At 39.7% G+C, this 23,474-nt stretch overlaps 1 pseudogene; it reads right to left on the reverse strand.

Annotated features, from left to right (window-relative positions):
- Window positions 1-21,795: 21,795 nt before the first annotated feature.
- Window positions 21,796-22,315, reverse strand: LOC127679782 (40S ribosomal protein S24-like; annotated as a pseudogene).
- Window positions 22,316-23,474: the final 1,159 nt, after the last annotated feature.

Consider the following 23,474-nt stretch of genomic DNA (forward strand, 5'->3'; position numbering starts at 1 on the left):
TGTGATTTTAAATCTGAATCTTGCTTTTCTGGTGTGTTGGGGTATCCGGGAATTGCTATGATGGGAGAACTGGGTTTTGAATCCTGTAGCCTCGGATTCTGTTGCTTATATTCTTGCCTTTCCTTTTGCCATCTGGTTATCACTGGTGTTAGCTGGCCTTGCTGTCTATGACTGTGGTTTGCACCTTTTGCAAGCTTGTGTTCCAGTACTCCTTGGAGAACAGCACTTTCTGGGTATAATTTAGGCATGGGGAGCTGTGACACAGGGTCAGCTCAGGGGTGCTGATGGAATCCAGAAGGGTCCTGTTCCTGGCTGTTCCTTGGTTTCTGTGTCTTGATGGCTCCAGGTGGGTCCCTCTGAACAGAAGTAGTGGTCTTACCTGTGATCACAATGTGTCAGCACTCCTGGGAATCCAGGCTCTTGACATATTTAGAATCACCCGACAGCCGGGATCATCAATTGAGAAACTGTTCCATAAGATCAGAACATACCTCATTCACTTTTCTTTTTCTGAAACATTTCTCCTTCTCCTTCTCCTTCTCCTTCTCCTTCTTCTTCTTCTTCTTCTTCTTCTTCTTCTTCTTCTTCTTCTTCTTCTTCTTCTTCTTCTTCTTCTTCTTCTTCTTCTTCTTCTTCTTCTTCTTCTCCTCCTCCTCCTCCTCCTCCTCCTCCCCCTCCCCCTCCCCCTCCTCCTCCTCTTCCTCCTCCTCCTTCCCCTCCTCCTCCTTTTCTTCCTCCTCTTCCTTCTTCTCTTCCTCCTCCTCCTTCTCTCTCTCTCTCTCTCCTCTGTGTGTGTGTGTGTGTATGTGTGTTTGTGTGTGTGTGTGTGTGTGTGTGTGTGTGTGTGGTGTTTGTGCTCATGATAGTTCCGGACTGAGGCTAAGAAAGGGCATTGGATCCCCAGAGTTGTTGTTGTTCTACAATTAAGAGCTGGCAAGTGAACTCAGGTTCCCCTGAATACCAAGGGGACATGGCCACTGAGCCACCTGACTGGCCCCATCATTTACTTTTTCAAATTAAGAACCTGTTCTAGGATAATTACTACTGAGGATTAGTGTAGTAAGACAGAGGTGATTTTCTTAATTTTGTGACCCTTTTCTATAACCAAAAAATGAGGACTACATATGAAACATTAAAGAGATGGGCCGCTTTTACTGCCGGGCAAGTGCTCAGAAATAAACTAGTGGTACATTCTGTTCTGCCCATTACTTCATCATTAGCAAAGTTTATTTGTAATTTGTTTCTATCTAATAACATTTTGTTTGTGGGTGGAACTAAAAACAAAGTTTAACCATTTATTTTTATACCATACCTGTTTTTTAGTATCCACTTAACACAATCAATATAAATTTTTGTGCATAAAAATATATTTAACTTACCAACATTTCAAGATAGATGTATGCTTTAATGCCATTTATCCATGGGAAGGAGCAAACTCTTCAATGTTTGTTTCAGATGTCCCATGAATTTCCTTTTTTTTTTTTTTTTTGGTTATTCCCAATGGTACTGGTCAGACTGAGCTTCAGGACACAATGAAAAGTACACAAATAAAAATAAAAGTATCACCATTGCCTGAAGCCTTGTAATTAAAAAAATGCATTGTTTTAGTTAAGGTTTTACTGTTGTGAAGAAATACCATGACCACAAGTATAAACAAAACCAAACAAATTTTAAGTTGACTTTTGACAGTGTTATAGCAATTATATTCTCATTTTCTGGTATTATCAATGCATACAAATTTAAAATCCCAAGCTATAATAATAACATCATCTGTGAAAATATGTTTTGGAACCATCACTTCTGAAATTGACACACACACAAAGGACAAAACAGATGAGCTACTTGATCCTTCCAGTAACTCATTGTATGAGGCAGTTTTCACAGCTGTGGTTCTTCATTACTGGTAAAAAGGGGAAAATGGATCCCCATGTAGCAGCATGGAAAAATTTTAAATCAGAAATTGAACTCTCTGATAGGGAGTAAAAAAGTTATATATTTATGGTACTGTCCAGGGAAATGAAAATCCCAATTTTGAACACTTATGACAGATATCAAGAAAGATAAATTTGGATTGCATTACTGTTTATTGAACACCTGTGATCATCTTTCATATGTTAACCTATTTAATTCCTCAAAACTCTCTATTAAATGTATTAACCCAGATGAGGCTCATAGACATCCAGATGACATATGGGATCACCCACTAGAATCCCACTTATTATTATTTTTGGCACTTTTAATGGGGACTGGTCAGTAAAGAAATAAAAAAAATTAACTACCCCACATTTAACAAAAGTAATCTATTTCCAAATGTCATTAGTTTGTGCTTGTAAATAATTTGTCTTTCATTGTTGAGTCAATTAAAAATGAATTGTACATACATACATACATATGTACATACACTGAATGTATGAACAAACATACAAACATGCACATACATATACATATGCATACAACTGCATGCACACATGTACAGCACACACATACATACCTGCACATACAAATACAAACATATACACACCTAAATGCATACACACACAAACATACACACACAGTTTTACATTGAGTATGGCTGGGAAGGATCTCATGGTGAGAAGCCAGGAGTAACGGGCATGACTTGTCTGATCCATCTTCAAAGATACGGGCACTCTTGGTCTCCATGAAGAGGAACTGTCCCTCTAGAAGGAGGTTTAGGATGGATGCTAGAGGAATGGTACAGGACTCTTTCCTGGCCCACTTCAGGGAAGCACGCTTTCCTGTTCCCCAAATGCCAAGTTGCTATGTTTTGGGACAGTAAGTCCTAAAGCCAATTAATCCTCACAAGCAATAATTAAAATCCTCCAAACCACTGAGCTCTGTTTCTAGGTGACCTGCACATTTCTGAGATTATTATGTGTCTGCATTTGGCTTCCTATCAGCATGACAGCCTCAAAGAAGTTGTATTCTTCTATGGCAAGCCATGGGGACTCTCACAACGTGTATTCCATCAAAGAAGAGGAAAGTGGTTTCTCTTTTCTTGGCTTCAGAAATAACATGACACTATATTGGTCAAATCCTTCTAAGCCTACATACCCAAATGCAAGGTGTGAGAAACTTAACTCTCTCCTCTTAACTTTGTCTGAATTAGTTTGCTGATCGGCTTGTCAAATGATGGATAAACAAGATGTATTAAATTTAAAATTATTGAATACTTTCAATAATGAAAAGTTATGTTCATGATAGAAGCTACAGCAGTTGTGCCTCTAAATTCATAATGTTTTAGTATGAAAATATCAAAGCAATATAAGATTATTTACAAATTTAGTTAAGGAAACTGAAACTTGTTATGCTTGCTAGTATCTGCTATGCTACACAGTGTACAAATTAGGTCTGCATCAAGCTTCTGCACAGCTGTAGCTCCCTATTTGTCTTCTTGTTCTCCTTATGCTCATGATTGGAGTTCTTCTGAGTTCCCCTATAATAGCGGCTCTCAGACTTCCTAACAATGCGGCCTTTGAATACAGTTCCTCATGCTGTGATGATGCCAACTAGAAAATAACTTTTGTTGCCACTTCATAATTGTAATTTTTGCTAATGTTATGAATCATAATATAAATATCAGTGTCTTCTGATAGCCATAGGTGACCCCTGTAAAAAACATCATCAACTCAATAGGGGTCACAACTTACCAGTTGAAAACCACTCACTGCCCTATAAGAATAGAAGTTCTCAGTCATTCTGTCTCCATGTGCAAAGGCCCCAGCATGCTGGATATTAAATATAAATTCTTTTGCTTTATGCATCGATTCCCATCTCTGCATGGTCCACTCAGGGTGTCTCTTCAGGTGCCCTTGTTTTGGGGGCATAGATGTTCAGAATTTAACAAGTTCCTGCCAGAGACAGCAAGACCAACTAATACCAGAGGTAACCAGATGGTAAAAGGCAAGCACAAGAATCCTACCAACAGAAACCAAGGCTACTTGACAACAACAAAACCCAGTTTTTCCACCACAGCAAGTCCTGGATACCCAACACACCAGAAAAGCAAGAGTTGGATTTAAAATTTCATCTCATGATGCTGATAGAACACTTCAAGAAGGACTTAAATAACTCCCTTAAAGAAACACAGGAGAACATAGATCAACAGTAGAAACCCTTGAAAAGGAAACATAAAAATCCCTTAAAGAATTACTGGAAAACACAAACAAACAAGTGAAGGAACTGAACAAAACCATCCAGGATCTAAAAATGTAAACAGAATCAATAAAGCAACCACAAATGGAGACAACTCTAGAGATAGAAAACCTTGGAAAGAAATCAGAAGTCATAGATGCAAGCATCAACAACAGAATACAAGAGATAGAAGAGAGAACTTCAGGTGCTGAAGATACCATAGAAAACATTGACTAAACAGTCAAAGAAAGTGCAAAATGCAAAAACCTTGTAATCCAAAACATCCGGGAAACCCAGGACACAATGAGAAGACAAAACCTAAAGGTTATAGGAATAGAAGAGAGTGAAGATTTCCAACTTAAAGGGCCAGTAAATATCTTCAACAAAATTATAGAAGAAAAAATTCCCTAACCTAAAGAAAGAGATAGCCATGAACATACAAGAAGCCTACAGAACTCTAAACAGACTGGACCAGAACAGAAATTCTTTCCATCACATAATAATCAAAACACCAAATGTATTAAACAAAGAAAAAATATTAAAAGCAGTAAGGGAAAAAGGACAAGTAACTTATAAAGGAAGGCCTATCAGAATTACACCAGACTTCTCACCTGAGACAATGAAAGTTAGAAGATTCTAGGCAGATCTCATACAGACCCTAAGAGAACACAAATGCCAACCCAGACTACTATACCCATCAAAACCCTCAATCACCATAGGTGGAGAAACCAAGATATTTCATGATAAAACCTAATTTATAGCTGCAAGAAGCCAGAGGGGCACCCAGGAGGCCGGCTGGGAAAAGTCAGTGTGCTCTGGTGAGTCCAGCAGGCCCCGGTAGGAGACTTTAGGTGTCTGCTTCGGGATCTGAACAGCCTTGGCCACAGCACTCAGTCTCCAGGAAGTGCAAGAGGCCTGGTGTGCACCCGGAGGCAGACTGGGAGCGCACATGGCATGGAGCTTAGGTTCTAGCCCTGAGGCCTCTGGCAGGAGCCTTCAGATCTCCTCTTTGGGATCCAGAACAGCCTGGGCTGCAACGCCACATCTCCAGGTCCTGCAAGATGCCAGAGGGGCACCCGGGAGGCCAGCTGGGAGGAGTCAGTGTGCTCCGGTGAGTTCAACAGGCCCCAGGTGGGAGCCTTCAGGTGTCTGCTTTGGGATCTGAACAGCCTGGGCCACAGCACCCTGTCTCCAGGCAGTGCAGGACATCAGCTGTGCACCAGAGGCCGCCTGGGAAGAGGCAGCTTGCACTGGTGAGTCCAGCATTGACAAGATCAACTAACACCAGTGAGAACTAGATGGCAAAAGGCAAACTCAGGAATGTCACTAACAGAAATCAAGACATTATGGCAGCATCTGAACCCAATTCTCCTTTAACAGCATGTCCTGGATACCCCATCACACCAGAAAAACAAGATTTGGATTTAAAATCACTGGTCATGATTCTGGTAGAGGAACACAAGAAGGACATACATAAAGAAATTCAGGAGAAAATGGATCAAAAGTTAGAAGCCCTTACAAGGGAAACACAAAAATCATTGAAAGAAATTCAGGAGAATACAAAAGCCAATAAGGAGGAAACACAAAAATCACTTAAAGAAATACAGGAGAACTTTAGTCAACAGGCTGAGGTCATGAAAGAGGAAACACAAAAATCTCTTAAAGAATTACAGGAAAGCACAAACAAGCAAGTGAAGGAGCTAAGCAAAACCATCCAGGATCTAAAATCAGAAGTAGAAACTACTAAGAAAACTCAAAGGGAGACAACTTTGGAGATAGAAAACCTTGGGAATAAATCAGGGGATATAGATGCAAATATCAACAACAGAATACAAGAGACAGAAGAAAGAATCTCAGATGCTGAAGACACCATAGAAACCATGGACTCAAGAGTTAAAGAAAATGCAAAAAGCTTGTAACCCAAAACATCCAGGAAATCCAGGACACAATGAGAAAGCCAAACCTAAGGATTATAGGCATAGATGAGAGTGACGATTTACAACCTAAAGGGCCAGCAAATATCAGCAATAAAATTATGGAAGAAAACTTCCCTAACCTAAAGAGAGAGATGCCCATGAATATACAAGAAGCCTACAGAACTCCAAACAGACTGGACCAGAACAGAAATACTTCCCGTCACTTAATAATCAAAACACCAAATATACTAAACAAAGAATATTAAAGGCAGTAAGAGAAAACGGCCAATGAACATGTAAAGGAAGACCTATCAGAATCACACCAGACTTCTCTCCTGAGACTATGAAAGCTAGAAGATCCTGGGCAGATCTCATGCAGACTCTAAGAGAACACAAATGCCAGCCAAAACTACTATACCTAGCAAAACTCTCAATCACTATAGATGGAGAAACTAAGATATTCCATGACAAAACCAAGTTTACCCAATATCTATCCACAAACCCAGCCCTACAAAGGATAATAGGAGGAAAACACCAATACAAGGAGGGAAACTTCACCCTGGAAAAAGCAAGATAGTAACCTTCTTTCATCAAACCCAAAAGAAGTTAACCAATCAAATTTAAAAAATAACATCAAAAAATACAGTAAGTAATAATCACTATTCCTTAATATCTCTTAACATCAATGGACTCAATGCCCCAATAAAAAGACGCAGACTAACCGACTGGATACGTAAACAGGACCCTACATTTTGCTGCATACAAGAAACACACCTCAGGGTCAAAGACAAACACTACCTTAGAGCAAAAGGCTGGAAGACAATTTTACAAGCAAATGGTCTCAGGAAACAAGCTGGAGTAGCCATTCTAATATCAGATAAAATTGACTTTCAACCTAAAGTCATCAAAAGAGACTCTGAGGGACACTTCTTGCTGGTCAAAGGAAAAATATAACAAGAAGAACTCTCAATCCTGAACATCGATGCTCCAAATGCAAGGGCACCCTCATTCATAAAAGAAACTTTATTAAAGCTCAAAGCACACTTGCACCTAACACAATAATTGTGGGTGACTTCAACACTGCACTTTCCTCAATGGACCAATCAGGAAAACAGAAACTGAACAGGGACACAGTGAAACTAATTGAAGCTTTGGACCAATTAGACCAATCCTAAAGCAAAAGAATATACCTTTTTCTCAACACCTCATGGTACCTTCTCCAAAATCGACCATATAATTGGTCACAAGACAGACCTAAACAAATATAAGATCAAACTAATCCCATGCCTCCTAGTAGATCACTATGGAGTAAAAGTGGTCTTCAAAAGCAACAAAAGCAACAGAAAACCCACATACACATGGAAACTGAACAATATTCTACTCAATGATACCTTGGTCAAGGAAGAAATAAAGAAAGAAATTAAAGACTTTTTAGATTTAATGAAAATAAAGACACAACATACCCAAATCTATGGGACACAATGAAAGCAGTGCTAAGAGGAAAACTCATAGCCCTGAGTGCCTCCAAAAAGAAAATGGAGAGAGCATACACCAACAGCTTAATGACACAGCTGAAAGCCCTGGAACAAAAAGAAGCTATTTCACCCAGGAGGAGTAGAAGGCAGGAAATCATCAAACTCAGGGCCGAAATCAATCAAGTAGAAACAAAGAGAACCATACAAAGAATCAACAAAACCAGGAGCTGGTTCTTTGAGAAAATCAACAAGATAGATAAACTCTTAGCCAGATTAACCAAAGGGCACAAAGACAGTATCCAGATTAACAAACTTAGAAATGAAAAGGGAGATATAACAACAGAAACCGAGGAAATTCAAAAAACCATTAGATCCTACTACAAAAGTCTGTACTCAACACAACTGGAGAATCTGGAGGAAATGGACAGTTTCCTAGACAGATATCTGACACCAAAACTAAATCAAATAGATCATCTAAACAGTCCTATAACACCTGAAGAAATAAAAAGGGTCATAGAAAGTCTCCTACCCCCAAAAAAGCACGGGACCAGATGGCTTCAGTGCAGAATTCTATCAGACCTTCATAGAAGACCTAACACCAATACTCTTCAAACTATTCCACAAAATAGAAACAGAAGGAACTCTACCCAACTCATTCTATGAAGCCACAATTATGCTGATACCAAAACCACACAAAGATCCAACAAAGAAAGAGAACTTCAGGCCAATTTCTCTTATGAATATCAATGCAAAAATACTTAATAAAATTCTTGCCAACTGAATCCAAGAACACATCAAAACGATCATCCACCATGATCAAGTAGGCTTCATCCCAGGGATGCAGGGATGGTTCAATATAAGGAAATCCATCAATTCTATCAAAGAAAAAACCATATGATCATCTCATTAGATGCAGAAAAAGCATTTGACAAAATTCAGCATCCTTTCATGATAAAAGTCTTGGAAAGAACAGGAATTCAAGGCCCATACCTAAACATTGTTAAAGCAATATACAGCAAACTGGTAGCCAACATCAAACTAAACGAAGAGAAACTTGAAGCAATCCCACTAAAATCAGGGACTAGACAAGGCTGTCCTCTCTCTCCATATCTTTTCAATATAGTACTTGAAGTTCTAGCTAGAGCAATGAGACAACATAAGGAGGTCAAAGGGATACAAATTGGAAAGGAAGTAGTCAAATTATCACTATTTGCAGATGACACGATAGTCTACTTAAGTGACACGAAAACCTCCACCAGAGAACTCCTACACCTGTAAACAACTTCAGCAAAGTGGCTGCTTATAAAATCAACTCAAGCAAATCAGTTGCCTTCCTATACTCAAAGGATAAGCAGACTGAGAAAGACATTAGGGAAATGACACCCTTTACAATAGCCACAAACAATATAAAGTATCTTGGTGTGACTCTAACCAAACAAGTGAAAGATCTATATGATAAGAACTTGAAGTCTCTGAAGAAGGAAATCAAATAAGACCTCAGAAAATGGAAAAAATCTGCCAGGCTCATGGATTGGCAGGATTAATATAGTCAAAATACTCAATACAGTTCTCACAAACCAAATCCAGGAACACATCATGATCATGTAGGCTTCACTCCAGGGATGCAGGATGCAAATATACAGAAATCCACCAATGTAATCCCTATTAAAAAATGGGGTACAGAGCCCAGATTTGGGCGGCAGCAGCAGCAGCAGCAGCAGCAGCGGCTGGTCCAAAGGAAGGGCCATCAGCAGTAGAACCAAGCGGACAGGGTCCAGGCAGACCCGGCGCCCACGACCACTGGCCATCGCTGGCCAGCCAGGCTGCAAGCAGCGGCGGATTTACGGTGCCTTTCACCACACAGAAGCCACATCAGAACTCTGCCTCCCGCCAGTCAGTTACGAGGGCTCCATATTGGTTCTCGGTCGCCAGAGAAATCAGACTGAGGTACACAAATATAACCCGAGACCAACATCGCGGGGGTCTAAGCCCAACGGGCGTTGGCCTGCACCCAGGCCCTGGGCTGATCGGGGGTCCACCGGGGTGCAAACCCGGCCAGGAGGTTTCTTTCCTCCCAGGCCGGCGCGCGCGCACTACCACCATTTTGCCTAAGGGAAGCCAGGGAGACCTAGCAGGCAAAACCAAACCGGCTAACAGGCATAGCCCGAGGCGGACATAGCAGGGGTCTCAGACGGTCAGGCCCTGGAGTGCCCCCAGGTCCTGGGCTGCTCGGCGGGCCATCTGTGTGCCGACCTAGCCAGGAGCTTGTTTGCCCGGGCCCGTTTGCGCACCACGGCCATTTTGCCTACGGGAAGCCAGAGAGACCTAGCAGACAAAACCAAACCAGCTAACAGGCACAGCCCGAGGCGGACATAGCAGGGGTCTCAGACGGTCAGGCCCTGGACTGCCCCCAGGCCCTGGGCTGCTCGTTGGGCCATCTGTGTGCTGACCCAGCCAGGAGGTTGTTAGCCCAGCAGACTCTCCCAGCACTCTCAGGGAACTCGCGCATGCCACCATCCTAGCCACCTGACACACCCAATTAACACCCACAGCTGAGGGGAACTTTGCTCCGACATTGGCCTGCCAGGCTTTTGCCTAGACTCAGGGCCTGAGCAGCTAGGCTAGCCTTGTGTGCACCAACCCGGTTGGGAGTTCTGCTGCCCAGCAGAGAGATCAGCAAGCAGAAAAGGTCCCTGCAGCATACAGCCTCAGCACTCCCTGAAGGAGCAAACGGGCACCTCCTGGCTCACAGACACAATCTGGGGCAAAGAACACTAGGGCTGCAAGGGCACCCAAGAGGAGGAAAGCACATCAGCAATCAACAACAGGGGAAACCCTGCCCTCCAGTGTTGCAGAAATAGCCCTAGAGCCTCTCAGGAGGCTGAAACACCAGCCGGAGTCAAGACCAATTAGCTCCAGAGAACAAGATGGCAAAGGGCAAACGCAGGAACGCTACTAATAGAAATCTAGGCAATATGGCAGCATCTGAACCAAACTCTCCAACATCAGCAAGTCCTGGTTATGCCAACACACCAGAGAAACAAGATTTGGATTTAAAATCACTGTTCATGATGCTGCTAGAAGAACACAAAAAGGACATGAATGAATCTCTTAAAGCAATACAGGGGAACATGAGTAAGCTAGAAACCTGTTTAATGGAAACACAAAAAACACTTAAAGAAATGCAGGAGAATAAGGCCCAAGAGATAGAAAGCCAATAAAGAAGAAAGGCAAAAAAAAACTTAAAGAAATGCAGGAGAACTTGAGTCAACAGGCAGAAGTCATGAAAGAGGAAACACAAAAATCTCTTAAAGAAATACAGGAAAACACAGACAAACAAATGATGGAACTGAGCAAAACCATCCTGGACCTAAAAACAGAAGTAGAAACAACTAAGAAATCACAAAGGGAGACAACTTTGGAGATAGAAAACTTTGAGAAGAAATCAGGGGCCATAGATGCAAATATAAACAACAGAATACAAGAGATGGAAGAAAGAATCTCAGATGCCAAAGATACCATAGAAACCATTGACTCAACTGTCAAAGAAAATGCAAAATGCAAAAAGCTTGTATCCCAGAACATCCAGGAAATCCAGGATACAATGAGAAGACCAAACCTAAGGATTATAGGTATAAATGAGAGTGAAGATTTACAACAGAAGGGGCCAGCAAATATCTTCAACAAAATTATGGAAGAAAACTTTCCTAACTTAAAGAGAGAGATGCCTATGAATATACAAGAAGTCTACAGAACTCCAAACAGACTGGACCTGAGCAGAAATACCTCTCGTCACATAATAATCAAAACCCCAAATGCACTAAACAAAGAAAGAATATTAAAGGCAGTAAGAGAGAAAGGCCAAGTAACATATAAAGGAAGACCTATCAGAATCACACCAGACTTCTCACCAGAGACCATGAAAGCTAGAAGATCCTGGGCAGATCTCATGCAGACTCTAAGAGAACACAAATGTCAGCCAAGACTACTATACCCAGCAAAACTCTCATTCACCATAGATAGAGAAACCAAGATATTCCATGACAAAACCAAATTTAAACAATATCTTTCCACAAACCCAGCTCTGCAAAGAATAATAGGAGGAAAACTCCAATACAAGGAGGGAAACTACACCCTGGAAAAAGCAAGATCGTTACCTTCCTTCATCAAACCCAAAAGAAGATAACCACTCAAATATAAAAAGAACATCAAAAATGACAAGAAGTAATAATCACTATTCCCTAATATCTCTTAACATCAATGGTCTCAATTCCCCAATAAAAAGACATAGACTAACAGACTGGATAAGGAAACAGGACCCTACAATTTGCTGTATACAGGAGACACACCTCAGTGTCAAAGATAAAAACTACCTTAGAGTAAAAGGCTGGAAGACAATCTTACAAGCCAATGGTCACAGGAAACGAGCAGGAGTAGCCATTCTAATATCAGATAAAATTGACTTTCAACCTAAAGTCATCAAAAGAGACACAGAAGGACATTTCTTGCTGGTCAAAGGAAAAATCCACCAAGAAGAACTTTCAATTCTGAACATCTATGCGCCAAATGCAAGGGCACCCTCATTCGTAAAAGAAACTTTACTAAAGCTCAAAGCACACATTGCACCTAACACAATAATTGTGGGGGACTTCAACACTCCACTTTCCTCAATGGACCGATCGGGAAAACAGAAACTAAACAGGGACACAGTAAAACTAATTAAGCTTTGGACCAATTGGATTTGACTGATATTTATAGAACATTTCACCCTAAAGCAAAAGAATATACCTTTTTCTCAGCACCTCATGGTACCTTCTCCAAAATCGACCATATAATTGGACACAAGGCAGACCTCAACAAATATAAGAAGATCGAACTAATCCCATGCCTCCTATCAGATCACTATGGAGTAAAAGTGATCTTCAATAGCAACAAAAACAACAGAAAACCCACATACACGTGGAAACTGAACAATATTCTACTCAATGATAGCTTGGTAAAGGAAGAAATAAAGAAAGAAATTAAAGACTTTTTAGAACACAATGAAAATGAAAACACAACATACCCAAACCTATGGGACACAATGAAAGCAGTGCTAAGAGGAAAACTCATAGCCCTGAGTGCCTCCAAAAAGAAAATGGAGAGAGCATACATTACCAGCTTAATGACACACCTGAAAGCCCTGGAACAAAAAGAAGCTATTTCACCCAGGAGGAGTAGAAGGCAGGAAATCATCAAGCTCAGGGCCGAAATCAATCAAGTAGAAACAAAGAGAACCATACAAAAAATCAACAAAACCAGGAGCTGATTCTTTGAGAAAATCAACAAGATAGATAAACCCTTAGCCAGACTGACCAAAGGGCACAGAGAAAGTACCCAAATTAACAAACTTAGAAATGAAAAGGGAGATATAACAACGGAAACTGAGGAAATCCAAAAAATCATCAGATCCTACTACAAGGGACTGTATTCAACACAACTGGAGAATCTGGAGGAAATGGACAACTTCCTTGACAGATACCAAATACCAAAATTAAATCAGGACCAACTAGACCATCTAAACAGTCCCATAATGCCTAAAGAAATAGAAGGAGTCATAGAAAGTCTTCCAACCAAAAAAAGCACAGGACCAAATGGTTTCAGTGCAGAATTCTATCAGACCTTCAGAGAAGAGTTAACACCAATACTCTTCAAACTATTCCACAAAATAGAAACAGAAGGAACACTACCCAATTCCTTCTACGAAGCCACAATTACGCTGATACCAAAGCCACACAAAGATCCAACAAAGAAAGAGAACTTCAGACCAATTTCCCTTATGAACATCGATGCAAAAATACTCAATAAAATTCTTGCCAACCGACTCCAAGAACACATCAAAACGATCATCCATCATGATCAAGTAGGCTTTATCCCGGGAATGCAGGGTTGGTTCAATATATGGAAATCCATCAATGCAATCCACTACATAAACAAACTCAAAGAACAAAACCACATGGTCATTTCATTGGATGCTGAAAAAGCATTTGACAAAATTCAGCATCCTTTCATGCTTAAAGTCTTGGAGAGAACAGGAATTCAAGGCCCATACCTAAACATAGTAAAAGCAATATACAGCAAACCGGTAGCCAGCATCAAACTAAATGGAGAGAAACTTGAAGCAATCCCACTGAAATCAGGGACTAGACAAGGCTGTCCCCTTTCTCCTTATCTTTTCAATATTGTACTTGAGGTACTAGCTCGGGCAATTCGACAACATAAGGAGGTCAAAGGGATACAAATTGGAAAGGAAGAAGTCAAACTATCATTATTTGTAGACAACATGATAGTCTACCTAAGTGACCCAAAAAACTCCACTAGAGAGCTCCTACAGCTGATAAACAACTTCAGCAAAGTGGCAGGTTATAAAATCAACACAAGCAAATCAGTGGCCTTCCTATACTCAAAGGATAAGCAGGCTGAGAAAGAAATTAGGGAAATGACCCCCTTCACAATAGCCACAAACAGTATAAAGTATCTTGGGGTGACTCTTACCAAACATGTGAAAGATCTGTATGACAAGAACTTCAAGACTCTGAAGAAGGAAATGGAAGAAGACCTCAAAAAATGGGAAAACCTCCCATGCTCATGGATTGGTAGAATCAATATAGTTAAAATGGCCATTTTGCCAAAAGCAATATACAGATTCAATGCAATACCCATCAAAATCCCAACTCAATTCTTCACAGAGTTAGAAAGAGCAATTATCAAATTCATCTGGAACAACAAAAAACCCAGGATAGCTAAAACTATTCTCAGCAACAAAAGAAAATCGGGGGGAATCAGTATCCCTGACCTCAAGCAATACTACAGAGCAATAGTGTTAAAAAACTGCATGGTATTGGTACCGTGACAGGCAGGCGGATCAATGGAACAGGATTGAAGATCCAGAAATGAACCCACACACCTATGGCCACTTGATCCTCGACAAAGAGGCTGAAAACATCCAATGGAAAAAAGATAGCCTTTTCAACAAATGGTGCTGGTTCAACTGGAGGGCAGCATGCAGAAGAATGCGAATTGATCCATTCCTGTCTCCTTGTACTAAGCTCAACTCCAAATGGATCAAGGACCTCCACATAAAGCCAGACACTCTGAAGCTAATAGAAAAGAAACTGGGGAAGACCCTTGAGGACATCGGTACATGGAGAAAGTTTCTGAACAGAACACCAATAGCGTATGCTCTAAGAGCAAGAATTGACAAATGGGACCTCATAAAATTACAAAGTTTCTGTAAGGCAAAGGACACCATCAAGAGGACAAATCGGCAACCAACAATTTGGGAAAAGATCTTCACCAATCCTACATCAGATAGAGGGCTAATATCCAATATATATAAAGAACTCAAGAAGTTAGACTCCAGAAAACCAAACAACCCTATTAAAAAATGGGGTACAGAGTTAAACAAAGAAATCACACCTGAAGAACTTCGGATGGCGGAGAAGCATCTTAAAAAATGTTCAACTTCATTAGTCATTAGGGAAATGCAAATCAAAACAACCCTAAGATTTCATCTTACACCAGTCAGAATGGCTAAGATTAAAAATTCAGGAGACAGCAGGTGTTGGAACACTCCTCCACTGCTGGTGGGGTTGCAAATTGGTACAACCACTCTGGAAAGCAATCTGGCGGTTCCTCCGAAAACTGGGCACCTCACTTCCAGAAGATCCTGCTATACCACTCCTGGGCATATACCCAGAGGATTCCCCACCATGTAATAAGGATACATGCTCTACTATGTTCATAGCAGCCCTATTTATAATTGCCAGATGCTGGAAAGAACCCAGGTATCCCTCAACAGAAGAGTGGATGCAAAAAATGTGGTATATCTACACAATGGAGTACTATTCAGCCATTAAAAACAATGAATTCATGAAATTCTTAGGCAAATGGATGGAGCTACAGAACATCATACTAAGTGAGGTAACCCAGACTCAAAAGGTGAATCATGGTATGCACTCACTAATAAGTGGATATTAACCTAGAAAACTGGAATACCCAAAACATAATCCACACATCAAATGAGATACAAGAAGAAAGGAGGAGTGGCCCCTGGTTCTGGAAAGACTCGGTGAAGCAGTATTCGACAAAACCAGAACGGGGAAGTGGGAAGGGGTGGGTGGGAGGACAGGGGAAGAGACGGGGGCTTATGGGACTTTCGGGGAGTGGGGGGCTAGAAAAGGGGAAATCATTTGAAATGTAAATAAATTATATCGAATAAAAAAAATTTTAAAAAAGCCCCCCCCAAAAAAATGGGGTACAGATTTAAACATAGAATTTTCACCTGAAGAACTTCGGATGGCGGAGAAACATCTTAAAAAATGCTCAACTTCATTAGTCATCAGGGAAATGCAAATCAAAACAACCCTGAGATTTCACCTTACACCAGTCAGAATGGCTAAGATTAAAAACTCAGGAGACAGCAAGGGTTGGCAAGGATGTGGAGAAAGAGGAACACTCCTCCACTGCTGGTGGGGTTGCAAATTGGTACAACCACTCTGGAAATCAGTCTGGCAGTTCCTCAGAAAACTGGGCTTGTCACTTCTGAAAGATCCTGCTATACCACTCCTGGGCATATACCCAGAGGATTCCCCATCATGTAATAAGGATATATGCTCCACTATGTTCATAGCAGCCCTATTATAATAGCCAGAAGCTGGAAAGAACCCAGGTATCCCTCAACAGAAGAATGGATGCAAAAAATGTGGTATATATATACATGATGGAGTTCTATTCAGCCATTAGAAACAATGAATTCATGAAATTCTTAGGCAAATGGATGGAGCTGGAGAACATCATACTAAGTGAGGTAACCCAGTCTCCAAAGATCAATCATGGTATGCACTCACTAATAAGTGGATATTAGCCTGGAAAACTGGAATACCCAAAACATAATCCACACATCAAATGAGGTACAAGAAGAATAAAGGAGTGGCCCCTGGTTCTGGAAAGACTCAGTGTAGCAGTATAAGGCAAAACCAGAACAGGGAAGTGGGAAGGGGTAGGTGGGAGAACAGGGGGAGGGAAGGGGGCTTATGTGACTTTCGGGGAGTGGGGGGCCAGAAAAGGGAAAATCATTTGTAATGTAAATGAAAACTATATCGAATAAAAAAAAAGCCTATACTCAACACAACTGGAGAATCTGGAGGAAATGGACAATTTCTTAGACAGATACCAAATACCAAAATTAAATCAGGATCAAATAGATCGTCTAAACAGTCCCATAACCCCTAAAGAAAGAGAAGGGGTCATAGAAAGCCTTCCAACCAAAAAAAGCACAGGACCAGATGACTTCAATGCAGAATTCTATCAGACCTTCAAAGAAGACTTAACACCAATACTCTTCAAACTATTCCACAAAATAGAAACAGAAGGAACACTACCCAACTCATTCTACAAAACCACAATTACGCTGATACCAGAACCCCACAAAATTCCAACAAAGAAAGAGAACTTCAGGCCAATTTCCCTTATGAATATCAATGTAAAAATACTCAATAAAATTCTTGCCCACTGAACCCAAGAACACATCAAAATGGTCATTCACCATGATCAAGTAGGCTTTATCCCAGGGATGCAGGGATGGTTCAATATATGGAAATCCATCAATGCAATCCACTACATAAACAAACTCAAAGAGAAAAACCACATGGACAATTCATTAGAAGCTGAAAAAGCATTTGACAAAATTCAGGATCCTTTCATGCTCAAAGTCTTGGAAAGAACAGGAATTCAAGGCCCATACCTAAACATAGCTAAAGCAATATACAGCAAACCGGTAGCCAATATCAAACTAAATGGAGAGAAACTTGAAGCAATCTCACTAAAATCAGGGACTAGGTAAGGCTGCTGCCTCTCTCCATATCTTTTCAATATAGTACTTGAAGTCCTAGCTAGATCAATTAGACAACATAAGGAGATCAAAGTGATACAAATTGGAAAGGAAGAAGTCAAAATATCACTATTTGCAGATGATCTGACAGTATACTTAAGTGACCCAAAAAACTCTACCAGAGAACTCCTATAGCCGATAAAAAACTTCAGCAAAGTGGTTGGTTATAAATCAACTCAAGCAAATCAGTAGCCTTCCTTTACTCAAAGGATAAGCAGACTGAAAAAGACATTAGGGAAATGACATCCTCACAATAGCCACAAACAATATCAAGTATCTTGGCATGAGTCTAACCAAACAAGTGAAAAATCTATATGGCAACAACTTCAGGTCTCTGAATAAGAAAATCAAAGAAGACCTCAGAAAATGGAAAAATCTTCCATGCTCATGGATTGGCAGGATTAATATAGTTAAAACGGACATTTTGCCAAAAGCAATCTACAGATACAACATAATCCCCATCAAAATCCCAACTCAGTTCTACATAGAGTTAGAAAGATCCATTCTCAAATTCATCTGGCATTACAAAAAACCCATAATAGCTAAAACTATTTTCAACAGTAAAAGTATTCTGGGGGAATCAGTATCCCAGACCTCAAACATTACTACAGAGCAATAGTGTTAAAAACTTCATGTACAATCACAGGCAAGTGGATCAATGGAATAGGATTGAAGACCCAGAAATGAACACACAGCTATGGTCACTTGATCTTCGACAAAAGAGCAAAAAACAACCAGTGGGAAAAAAAAAGATAGCCTTTTCAACAAATGGTGCTGGTTCAATTGGAGGTCAGCATGCAGAAGAATGCAAATTGATCCATTCTTAATCTCCTTGTTTTAAGCTCAACTCCAAGTGGATCAAGGACCTCCATGTAAAACCTGACACACTGAAACTAATAGAAAAGAAACTGGGGAAGTCCCTGGAGGACATGGGCACAGGGGTAAATTTCCTGAACAGAACACCAATAGCTTATGCTCTAAGATCAAGAATTGACAAATGGGACCTCATAAAATTACAAAGTTTCTGTAAGGGAAAGGACACTGTCAAAAGGACAAAATGGCAACCAACAAATTGGGAAAGGATCTTCACCAACTCTACATTTGACAGAGTGCTAATATCCAATATATACAAGAACTTAAGAAGTTAGACCCCAGAGAACCAAATAACCCTATTAAAAATGGGGTACAGAGCTAAACAAAGAATTTTCACCTGAAGAACTTCAGATGACTAAGAAGAACCTTAAGAAATGTTCAACATCATTAATCATTAGGGAAACGCAAATCAAAACAACCCTGAGATTTCACCTCACACCTGTCAGAATGGCTAAGGTTAAAAACTCAGGAGAGAGCAGGTGTTGGCGAGGATGTGGAGAAAGAAGAACACTCCTCCACTGCTGGTGGGATTGCAAGCTGGTATAACCACTATGGAAATCAGTCTGGTGGTTCCTCAGAAAACTGGACATGACACTTCCAGGGGACCCTGCTATACCTCTCCTGGGCATATACCCAGAGGATTCCCCAGCATGCAATAAGGACACATGCTCCACTATGTTCATAGCAGCCTTATTTATAATAGTCAGAAGCTGGAATGAACCCAGATGTCCCTCAATGGAGGAATGGATACAGAAAAGGTGGTATATTTACACAATGGAATACTACTCAGCAATTAAAAACAATGAATTCATGAATTGCTTAGGCAAATGTTTGGATCTGGAAAATATTGTCCTTAGTGAGGTAGCCCAATCACAAAAGAATACACAAGGAATGCAATCACTGATAAGTGGATATTAATTAGCCCAGAAGCTCTGAATACCCAAGGCACAGTTAGCATATCAAATGATACCCAAGAAGAGGGAAGGAGAGGGCCCTGGTTCTCAAAAGACTTGATCCAGCATTGTAGGGGAGTACAAGTACAGGGAAATGGGAGGGGGTGATTGGGAAATGGGTGGAGGGAAGAGGGCTTATGAAATTGGTGGGGAGGGGGGAACTGGGAAAGGGGAAAGCATTTGGAATGTAAACAAAGAATATAGAAAAAATAAAAGCTTTTATTATTTAACGTGTAAAAAGAAAAGAAAACAGAAAAAAATTGTAGCAGGCTGCACTCTTACTCTTGCAGGTGGCTGTGCACAGTGCTTTCAAAGTAGTTGTGTCATAAAGGAAGCAATATTTCCTCCATGGTGTAGCTGTCTGCACTCTCTCAGATCTGTCTGGCTAACCTTCTCCCCTTTCTTGCCATAGCTGTCGATTAGTCAGTCGTCTAACTAATGATTCTGAGTAATAAGAAAGAACTTCTTAAGGTTAGGAAACATTGAGAGCTAAGGGATTCTTGGAAACCCAGACAAAATTTATCGCAGTAGAATAACAGAAGCCTCTGTGGTGTGGTCAGACAGATGAAGGACACTATGCAGTGTCATCTTTGGAAAATCTAATGGCCCCCATGCTCAGTGAGACTAGGACTCAAGCAGCAAATATAAGATGGTGACAGGCCAAATAATGTCCTCCTTCTTCAGTTTTATAAATGAGATTTAATATATAAATTATAAGCAAAAGTTGATTTGAAATATGAAGTGGTTGTTTAATTTCATCTTCTAAATGTCTTCTTTTTATAATGTCTATTTTTAGCTTGGAACATAAATTATTACGTCTTTACTCAGATTGCAAAAGAAAATTATAATTACAGATATTTAAGATATGTCGATAATGCGAGATATAGTCTTCCTTGGGGAAGAGCACACCAACTGGTTATTCAAATCAATAGTCAGACCTGAACAAATATAAAAAAAATAACATTATATAGACTGAACAGGTTATATTTACGAATACAGGCATATGCAAATAACAATAATTAATGAAATAAAAGCAGCCATGAATTTGAAAAAGAGAATGGTTTGGGGGATAGAAAGGGAAATGAGACATGATGTAACTATACTACAATCTCAAAAAATTTTTTGAAGAAAAAAGAAAACAAATCTGCCAGTTTTAACTTAAATTTATCTTCTTAGGAGCATATTTTAGAATATACAGCACTAAATATCAAAATAAAAATAACTTTAGAAATACTTAATCTCTGAGACTTTGCTGTGGCCAAAAACTATGTGCTGCATGATTGTCTTCTCTGTTCTAAAGACAAGGATTTAAGGCACTGTCGTTCTTTACCCGGAGTTTCATAGCTATGATATTTCAGAGTTGGAATAATGTCATAAACAAATAGATAAATAAATAAATGGCATTGGAAAGGCCTTTATACTAATAAAGACATTCAGTAATGCCTCATACAACCATGCTTTAAACAGTTATTAGCCATAGAATAGAATATATGTGAATATTTACTACGTTTCTATACATCTGTGTGCAGGGCACTGGGCAGGTGCCACTGTACGTGTGTGAAGGTCAGAGGAGCCTGGGAGCATCCAGTTTACTGAAAGTCACCTTCACACACCAAGCCTTTTCACCAACTCCAGTCATGGATTCAGGTCAAAACCTATGTGGCTTCAGTCTGTGATGCCTTTATATGTGGAAGAAAGGGTGAAAGCCATTGAAGACTGTCTTAATTTTGTAAACGATCAATTACTCAGAACATGGAACACATGTAAGCCTTTGTCTGAAAAGCACCTGACAAATGTTCTACATTGAATGTAATTCAACTAACATTATTTAAACAGCTAGTACTAGCATTTCATCTCTACTTTTAGAATTCACTGCTCAGCTTGTGAGGGCCAGAACACAGAAGCATCCATGTGACAAGAAGACTGAATGTCTTCTTCCTCCCCCACACCTCACCTCTGCCTCTGCCTCCCCAGTATGGGAATTAAAGGTGTGTGCCAAAACTCTCTGTGTTTTGTTTTGTTTTGTTTTGTTTCATTTTCTTTTGTTTTGTTTTCCTTTGTTTTGTTGTTGTGTTGGGGTATGGCTTGGGTTTGGTTTCAGTTTTGATTTTGGTTTTGGCTTTGGTTTGGGGGATTTTGTGTTTGTTTTTTGTTTGTCTTTGTTTTTGATTTTTGGGGTTTTTGTTTGGTTTTTGAAGATTATCATGGAAATTTTTATATAGATATAATAATGGTAGGCATAAAAGTATTACTAAGTTGATTGAAAGTGGAGTTATAAACATTTTCTGATAAAGTTGAAGATTTACACAGAAAATAATTTCTGATAAAATTGAAGAAATATATAGAAAAGCATTTCAAAACTGAAGATTATCTTGGAAAATTATACAGATAAAATGGTAGCATAAAAAATTCTAAGTTGATTGAAAGTGGAATTATAAATATTTTCAGGTAAAATTGAAGGTTTACATGGAAAATATTTCTTTTATTTATTTTTTTAGAAGCTTTTTAGTTTATTTGCCCTTTTACGAATCTGCACATCATAGCACAACATCAGGTCACCGCAGTTCTACTCCTTTGGCTGTATCCAATCTCCACTCACTTTTTGCCAGCACCAACACTGGCCTTTGCAGTGCCCCCGACCTTCTTCATTCTGTTCTTGCGTTCCTCTCCCTGTTTTCGGGAGGTCTTTTCTTCTCATAAAGGCTGTGTCTTGCAAGTCTGCGTTAGGCTCATTCTTCTTTGCATAAATCTAAAGAATCATAGATCACGCCAAAGCCGGTTGTCTTGCCACCACCGAAGTGAGTTCTGAATCCAAATACAAAGATGACGTCTGGTGTGGTTTTGTACATTTTGGCCAGCTTCTCCCGAATCTCTGTCTTTGGTACTGTTGCCTTCCCAGGATGAAGGACATCAGTGACCATCTGTTTCTTCTGAAGAAGACAGTTTGTCATGAACTTCCTGGTCCAGATGGTTACCTTGTCATTCATGATGGCTACGGTGCTGGAGCTGTAGAGGAGGAAGCAGAAACTATTTCTGATAAAATTCAAGAAATATATAAAAAAAACATTAAAATTGACTATTTCATAGAAAATTATACAGATAAATGGTAGACATAAAAAACCTTTCTAAAATAATTGAAGGTGGAATTAAAAACATTTTGTGATAAAATCAGAGATTTACACGGAAAACATTTCTGATAAAATAGAATATATAGAAAAACATGTTGAAATTGAAGATCATGAAACATATTTCTGTTAGCCTATGTCTTTTTATTAGGGAATTGAGTCCATTGATGTTAAGGAATAATGATTGTTGCTTCCTGTTATTTTTGATGTTATTTTTGATGTTTGTGTGGTTATCTTCTTTGGGGTTTGTTGGAAGATTACTTTCTTCCTTTTTCTAGGGTGCAGTTTCCCTCCTTGTGTTGGGACTTTCCATCTTTGTAGGGCTGGATTTGTAGAAAGATATTGTGTGAATTTGTTATTGTCATGGAATATCTTGGTTTCTTCACCTATAGTGATTAAGAATTTTTCTGGGTATAGTAGTCTGGGCTGGCATTTGTGTTCTCTTGGGGTCTGTATGAGATCTTCCCAGGATCTTCTAGCTTTCTTCGACTCTGGTGAGAAGCCTGGCGTAATTCTGATAGGCCTGCCTTTATAAGTTATTTGCCATTTTTGCCCTACTGCTTTTAATATTCTTTGCTTATTTGATCATTATGTGACAGGAGGACTTCCTATTCTGGTCCAGTTTGTTTGGAGTTCTGTAGGCTTCTTATATGTTCATGTGCATCTTTTTCTTTAGGTTAGGGAAGTTTTCTTCTATAATTTTGTTGAAGATATTTACTAGCCCTTTAAGTTGGAAATCTTCGCTCTCTTCTATACCTCTAATTCTTAGGTTTGATCTTCCCATTGTATCCTGGATTTCCTGGATTTTTTTTTTACGTTATAAGGTTTATGTATTTTGCATTTTCTATGACTGTTGAGTCAACGTTTTCTAATGTATCTTCAGCATCTGAGATTCTCTCTTCTATCTCTTGTATTCTGTTGTTGATGTTTGCATCTATGATTCCTGATTTCTTTCCTCGGTGTTCTATCACCAGAGATGTCTCACTTTGTAATTCCTTTATTGTTTCTACTTCCACTTTTAGATCCTAGATAGTTATATTCAGTTCCTT

The sequence above is a fragment of the Apodemus sylvaticus genome, chromosome 3, assembly GCF_947179515.1.
Source record: "Apodemus sylvaticus chromosome 3, mApoSyl1.1, whole genome shotgun sequence".
In the NCBI taxonomy this organism is placed as follows: domain Eukaryota; kingdom Metazoa; phylum Chordata; class Mammalia; order Rodentia; family Muridae; genus Apodemus; species Apodemus sylvaticus.